Source organism: Vombatus ursinus, unplaced genomic scaffold (assembly GCF_900497805.2).
Source record: "Vombatus ursinus unplaced genomic scaffold, bare-nosed wombat genome assembly UNPS02007730.1, whole genome shotgun sequence".
NCBI lineage: Eukaryota > Metazoa > Chordata > Mammalia > Diprotodontia > Vombatidae > Vombatus > Vombatus ursinus.
In genome coordinates this window covers 1,832-10,032 of record NW_020947508.1, presented here as the reverse complement: position 1 = coordinate 10,032, position 8,201 = coordinate 1,832, and the positions used below count along the sequence as shown (strand labels likewise).

The 8,201-nt window shown below is 37.3% G+C and overlaps 1 pseudogene; it reads right to left on the bottom strand.

Moving 5' to 3' along the window:
- Nucleotides 1–2,516: 2,516 nt before the first annotated feature.
- LOC114033976 lies at nt 2,517–3,676 on the bottom strand (annotated as a pseudogene).
- Between the last annotated feature and the right edge of the window lie 4,525 nt (nt 3,677–8,201).

The window sequence follows — 8,201 nt, the reverse complement described above, 5'->3', positions numbered from 1 at the left end:
AAAGAGCAAGGTCATATTACGTATTTCTGATATAAGAAAAAAAAAAAACAGAAATACAGTTTCACATGGTCATAAAATGAAATGAAAAAAATAGTGGCATTGACTGATTCACAGAATTTTGGAATTGGAAGGAACCTCATTGGTTGTCAGAAAGAGAAAGAGAGAGAGACAGAAACAGAGAGAGCATTTATTAGGCACTTACTAGGGGCCAAGCATTGTGCTAAGAGCTGGGGATATACATGTAGGAAGATTAGATGGTTCCTAGATTTAAAGACCTCTCATTATAACAGAGGAAGACAAAATCTAAAGGGGTGCTGGAAAAGTAAGGAGAGGAAAATATCCCCTGAACGGCAAGGCAGTTAGTTGGTAGAGAACTGATGCATTCTAGAGACTGAGTTCAACTGAGATGAGTATCAAGGCCCAGCACTCTTGAAATGATCCCAGCCAGGGACTCACCAATCAGAAGAGTAAATCTTAGGGTGAAATCACCTTTAGAAAGGGCAAGGCAGTGAATAAGTTGAGCTGGGAGCGAAATAAGCAGCACTCCTGTGGCAAAACAGAACAAGCCTGACATCCTCATAAACCCCCACCCCACAATATCCTAACACTACCCCACCTCACCCCCCCAAACCTGTCCAGTTTCCTTTTCTCCATTCTAAACACTAAACACCACCCCTCCCCCAGTACCTTCAAAGTGCTCCTTCTATTACGTGAATAAGGCCTTTCACTATTCTAGCTACCCTCCTCTGGATATTGTTCTACTTATCAACATCCTTTTTAAACTATGATGCTCAGATCTGAACAAAACATTCCAGATGTGCTCTGCCAAGGACACTGGTGAGACTATCAAATATTATCTCCTTATTTCTGGAAGCTACTTATCTCAGTGCAGCCCATGACAATAATTAGTTTTTGTTTATTTGTTTACTTGTTTGTTTTTGGCTGCCACATCACAGAGCTGCTGCCTATTGAATTTACAATCTACCAAAATCTTGAGTCTTTTTCAAGCAAATTATTCTCTAACCATGCTACTCCCTATCTGTGAAGTTGATTTTTCTTATTCCAAATGTTAGAACTTATGTTTATTCCCATAGAGTTTCATCTGACTAGATTCATTCCAAATGTTCTATCCTGTCAATATCTTTTTGTATGCTGAATCTGTCATCCAGTGTGTTAGTTATACCTATGAGCCTTTTGTCATATGCACATTTGATAAGTATGTCATGGATGCCTTTGTCCAAGTCACTGATAATAATGTTAAATAAGACAGAGTCAAGCCCAGATCCCTTGGGGATTCCAATGGAAATCTCCTGCCAAGTCAATACTTAATCATTAATGATTACTTTTGGAATTGTTCAAAGCAACCCATATCTAGTCCATCTCACCAGATTAGGATTTCATCCATATCTCTTCATTCCACTCTCCATACTCAAGAATAGTTTGAGATACAGTGGCATGAGATACTTTTATCAAATATTTTCTTAAAACTTAGATAATCTAACCTACATCCTTTCCAGTCAACATTCTCCTGATTTACAAAGTCAAAAGGATGCCAAAAGGAGAAAATAAGGCTAGTCAAAAGTGAATTATACTTGATGAATCCCTGATGGTGTTTATAATTGTTATTTCTTTTTCTAGATAATTCGCTAACCATCTTTTTAAACAATCTGGTCTAGATTTGTTTCTAGGAATTGAACTCAAGTTGCCCTGATCTGTCATTTACAGATACTATTCTGTTAAAACAAAAGGGGATGGGAGGAGAGGGATGGACGTCAACGTTTATTTAGTACCTTTTTGTCTCTTTCATAATGTTTCCAATATCGATGGCAAAATTAAAAAAAACAACTCATATAGCTCCACTTCTTTTAAAACCAGGAGATTATTAGACCTTATCTCTGCCTGCTTTCCTTTTTATCACAATAGCTGATTCTTTTTTTTTTTACTTTTAAACAAGTATTTAATAAATTGGGAAGTCAATCAACATTCAAATAGCATAGAAAAGAAAATCAGCGCTCATAGGGATTTACCAGTTTTGTTCAGGTTCAGACCACATGTCAAAAGCCTCATCTGCCCATAAATGAAAAAAAAAAAACACATAGGGTTATTGGGAAGTTATTACACTGTCCTTTAAAGACACCAAGATGAGGAGAACTGTAGTCTAACTTTCTCAGCAAATTCACCATTCTGTGTCTAGGGCACCTTAACATAGGCTCTTTGGCAGCTCCTCTGTGTCAACCTGCCTCAGAAGACTGAGCCAATAAGCAACTGGAATTTCTCTTTACTTTTATTCCCTCAACTGTCTTACTTTGGAATGACGTTTAAGTGTAGTTTTCTCTCCTAACTCAAAGAATTGAAGATTACAACTAGTGCAAGTTAAGGCATTGATCACTCAAGTTATTTTTCCCCTTCAACAGCCCAGACAGAAGGCAATGTCTCAAAACTGCGTCTCACTTCAGTAGCATATCTCATATGGTAACATAGTAACCTTGGTTCAAATTTCCTAGAATGCAAGAATCTTAAGATTTTACACTGCTTGATTCTTTGCTTTTTTGGTGCCTGGTGATTTTGAAGTTTTTGCTGTGATCCAAGGATGTTCAAGGAATTCCTTTAGTGTCAGCCTGTGGTAAGGATTATGTTTCAAAAGTCTTGAAATGAGATCCCAAGCTCCTTCTGTTACAAAATCAAGGAATTTCTAATCAACCTTTGAAATGCTTTTGTAAGTTTCTTGATAATGTTTCTGCCTCAAAAGGAAGTTTTCCAACTAGAAATTCATGACACAAAACTCCAAGACTCCATAGGTTCACCTTTTCATTGTTCATCCTGCCTCCATCATCTAGGAGGACAACTCTTCGTGGCACACATGACTATCTAACTCCTGATATGATGGAGCATAAACTGACCAGCCCAAATCCACAATGTTCAGCTCTCCATATGATCCAAGTAGTAAGTTCTCTGGCTTAGTATCTCGATGAATCACCTTTCTTAGTGGCAGTATGATAAGGTATCTGCCAGTTCTGTGATATAAATAGCCATTCTTTGTTCATCAAACTTTGGAAGCTTGTGAAGCTCTCTATAGACTTCTCCACAAAGTGCATATTCTAGAATCAGTTAAACTCTTGTGGCATCATGAAAATAACCATATAATAACCGTATTAGGATGCCTAAGATGAAACTGTATTTCTACTCACCCCAGCTGATGTTCAACTGCTTTCTCCAGTTGGGCCTTAAAGAGTACTTTAAGATCCAGGAACAACTTCCTTTGTTTCTCTCATGCCAAGTAAATATTTCCAAACTTCCCTTTTCCCAAAGGGTGACCAATTTCAAAATTATCCAATGCTCATTGCCTTTTTTCCCTTGTTTTTCTGCCTTGATGTCTCTCCCTTTCTAGAAGTGCTTGTAGACACTGATGTCCAAGATTGCTCAGTGTTTAGAGTGCTATTTGGTGAACTTGATGTGGCTGTTGAGTCTGAATTGCTTTATGACTAGTGACATTCATTTATGCCTGGAAAGAAACTAGAAGAGTATTTGAGGAACATGAGATTTGTTGAGCTTACCTACTACTTGCAGGTAACCAATTCTGAGAAGAAATCTGCTGAGTCACAGCAGATTGTGAGTCCACAAGAGGAGTTGTCTTGTTGCTGGGTCCGGAAACACTGTATTCTTTAGATTTGTCCATGTTGACCCCCTACTGCCTCAAGTAAGGTCCTCACAGAAGTTTGCTGGAAAGGTGAAATAAGACAAATTCTACTGATTATTTCTCCTTTTTTGAATTTAATTCAATTTTATCTTCAGGTTTGAATTCTCTTCTTTTCCCTTCAACCCTCTGGCACATTGAAAAAACAATAAAAACAAAACTCATTACAAATATGAAGAGAAAAGAGACAGAGACAGAGAGAGAGAGAAAGAGAGAAGGAGAGAGAGAAGGAAAGGAAGGAAGGAAGGAAGGAAGGAAGAAGGGAGAAATGGAGAGAGAGGGGTTTAATTTGCATCTGAGTTCATCCACTCTGTCTGTGGGAGTGGATAGCATATTTTATCATGACTCCTCCGGAATTGTGGCTGGTTATTATATTGATAAAAGTTAACTAAGTTTTTCAAAGTTGATTACTTTTTACAATATTGTTGTTATTAATTAATTAAAAGATGTTCTCCTGGTTCTGCTCACTTTACTTTGCATCAGTTCATAAACTCTTCCAATGCGTTTTTCTGAAATCTTTCCCTTCACCATTCCTTATAGGAAAATAGTATTCCCACATTCATATGCCATAACTTGTGCAGCCATTCCCAAATTAGTAGGCATCTCATCAATTTTCAATCCTTTGCCACCACAAAAAAGAGCTGCTTTATGTATATATGAGTCATTTTCCTTTTTTTGATATACTTGAAGTATAAACTTAGTACTGGAATTGTTGGATCAATGGGTATGGGCAGTTTAATAACTTTTGGGGCATAGCTCCAAATCGCTTTCCAGAATAGTTAGACTATTTCACCTTTATTTCTTCTCAACAGTCAACTCCATTCTTACAAACTCTTGGCGATAAAAGCTTTTGTAGATTTTTTTTTTTTTTGCTTTTAGGTTCTCCAATCTAGAATATACTCTGAATGCATGGTAGAAAGGAATTACATGCAGATTTACAATTTTGTCTGTAATTTAAAGAGTTGCCTGGGGCACTGAAAGATTAATTAACCTGCCCATAGTCTTCCAACTAGTATGTGTCAGCACCAGGGGTTGAATTTCTTGTTGTTGTTCAATTATTCAGTCATGTCCAATTCTTTATGATCACATATAGGGTTTTCTTGGCCAAGATGCTGAAGTGGTTTGCCATTTCTTTCTCCAGTGGATTAAGGCAAACAAAGGTTACGTGACTTGCCCAGGGTCACACAACTAGTAAGTGCCTGATGCCAGGTTTGAACTCAGGTCTTCCCTATTCCAAGGATGATTTTCTATCCACTATGTTATGCTACTTCTCACACATCACTACCATTATCCTTTGTCTTGCCATATTCCTCTCAAATAAATTTAAACACTAGATTTTAAATCTCTGAGATTTTCTATTGAGTGGTATAATTCTATTTAGGCACATTCAACTCTGGTTATTCTCCAACAACTGCTTGAGTTCTATGCAGATATGGGAGCTCATTATCTTGATTTTATTAGACTCCACCTCTAGAATACCCACTTTTGCACAGGCCCCTAACTTTACATGTTGACGCTCTCCTTTCCTTTAAAGTACAGTTATAGATGCTGACCCTGAAAAATGACTTCTACCTGAATGGCAGACCATAAGTTTTGGGCAGTGTTAAACATCCTAAATACCTACAACGGTTTTATTGTATGAGATAGTTGTCAGACCACTCTCTTCAAGAGCTGAGTCCATAGCTATAGCGTAGCATACTTCTACATCAATATGTCAATCTGATTGTAATCTAAAAAGGTTAGGTGACAGCCATCAGGCTAGACCTATTTTTCTCATAAAAAATGATTCACAAATAAGCAACCAAAACCCATTCCTTTAATTGCAAGCACATGAGGGGACTTGAATTCCTATGTTAGGCGCCAAACAGACATTGGAACACCAACCCAGTAAATCAATGATTACTTTAGCTATGGATCTAAAAAGAAGTGAGAATAATTAGCCTCTTATCCCAATTCTTTTGTAAATTTGATTTTCTGAGGAGACAGGAAAGAACTCTTTATAACCTACTTAATTTTGCAACTGGAGAAAGCAGGATGAAAGGGTATCCTGGAAAATAAAAGTGAGAGGAATGTTAATGTTTGGGGTAGAAAAACAACCTATTAATTTTTAGAAACTATGTTCAATACAGTTCTAAAATACTACAAGTTCAACTTATATTACATTCAATATTTTTGTTATTCAGACATTTCAGCTGCATCCAACTCTTCATGACCCCATTTGGGGTTTTCTTGACAAAGGTACTGAACTGGTTTGGCATCTCATTCTCTAACTCATTTTTATAGATAGGAACTGAGGCAAACAGGGTCAAGTGACTTGCTCAGAGTCACACAGCTAGTATGTGTCTGAGGCTGGACTTGAACTCATGAAGATGAGTCTGGTACTCTATCCATTGCATCACCTAGATGCACTTACATACAGTGTATAAAGCATACTTTATTTTCACATTAACAATTACCAAAGCATGTTCAAATTTCTTTTTTCCAAATTTTAGTTTCCCTAACTACAAAATAAGTAGCAAGCATGGGAAAAGGAAGTAAATCACATCAAAGAACAGAAGCTTAATTGGTTAAGTCTTTGGGGTAGAGCAGTGCCTATTGGGTCTGTAGGAATTAGCTGGTTGTAACTAGCTCAGTTATCTCAACAGACACGCTGCAAACCATTAGCTGAGTGACTAAGGCCTAAGTGCATATTATTGGTGAAACTGCCCAAATAATTGGAGCTGTGCTAATTACCCTCATACCTATCTCCTCACGACTTCATCAGCATTAATAGTTCTTTCCTATAAGGATATTATTGGGGGAAAAATAAGGTGAAACATTAATCTAACTTCACAAGTCCAAAGGGGAAAATTATGTCCAGTGAGTTTTAGCAGCATATCTTTATTCTCTAGGACACAGGAAGTGAAAAGAACCAACAAGACAAGAAAAAGTAAAATCAGAGAATCTTAGAATTGGATGGGGCATAAGAAGTAACTTGACTTAAAGAAAAGTGTACTAAACTTGAATTCAAGAGACCTGGGTCTAGATGCACCTCTGCCACCTGTGGAATCTTTGGCAAATCACTTAATCTTTAGGGTTCTTAATTTCCTCATCTGTAAAATGAAGGTTAAATTAAGATGACCACTGAGGTCTCTTCAAGTATCAAATTGAAATGTCATCTAGCACAATCTCTCAGACAGATGGTCATCCAGTGTCTTCATGAACACTTACAGTAACAAGGATTTATTATCTCATGAGGGATCCCATTCAATTATGGGATCAATACAAGGTGCTTGAATTTGTCCTCCCCACTCCCCATCCCCTGCCTAGATTGAGCTGAAATCTGTTTCCTTGTAACTGTCAGCCACTTTTCCTCTTTCTATTCTCTAGAACCTTGCAGAGTAAATTTATACCTTCTCTCACATGAGAGTGCTTCAATTATTTAGCAATCATATTCCCCTTCCTCACATCTTCACCTTGGTAAACATCCTAAATTCTTCCGAGGGTTTTCATGTATGAAACAGTTGCCAATCTCCTCCCCATCATGCACCTTGTTTTGTCAAGAAATCTAGCTTATTTGTGCTATATGAATGTAATGGAATACTATTGTGCTATAGGAAATAATGAGCAAGCAGACTTCAGAAAAACCTGGAAAGACTTATACGGTCTGATGCAGAGTGAAGTGAGGAGAACCAGGAGAACGTTGTACACAGTAACAGCCATGTTGTGTGATGACTAACATTGATAGACTTAGCCCTTCTCAGTAGTACAAGGATCTAAAACATCCCCAAAGGTCTCATGATGGAAAATGCTATACACATCCAAAGAAAGAATTGTGGAGTTTGAATGCAGATAGAAATATACTATTTGCTATTTTTTTCTTCTGTTTTTTTTTTGTTTGTTTGTTTCCTCTTTCTTGTGGTTTCTCCTATTGGTTCTAATTTTTCCTTACAACATCACTAATGTGAAAATATGTTTAATAGGAATGTATATGTATAACCTATATCATATTGCATGCTGTCTTGGGGAGGGAGGGGGAGAAAAATTTAAAACTCAAAAGCTTATGGAAGTGATTGTTGATAAATCAAAATAAACTAAGAGAAAAAAAAATCTAGCTTATTTGTACCCCTCCTTAAACTCAAAACCTATATTAAAGAGGCTACACCACAAATATCTATGCCACCAACCTCTTTTCTCTCCCTCTTTTCACTTCAATAGATTCAAACTCTAGCCTCCTGCTGCTCAATCTGGGATGAGTCATTAATAGCACACCCTCCATCTATAACCTAATGTTACATAAAGTACCAGATTTTGTATGCATCACAGAAACCCCACTAGATGACAGAGACAGTCCATTATTTGGATAATTTTCAGCTGAGTGCTTAATGCAATAGGACAGAGAGTACTGAGGAGGGGACAGATTCACAACCTTTCCATCTGACCTCCGTAGGGTCCTATGATAAATTTAAATATGTGTCTGTCAATAAGGTATATCAACAAGATGGAGAGGTTAAAGTCTCACAGAAAA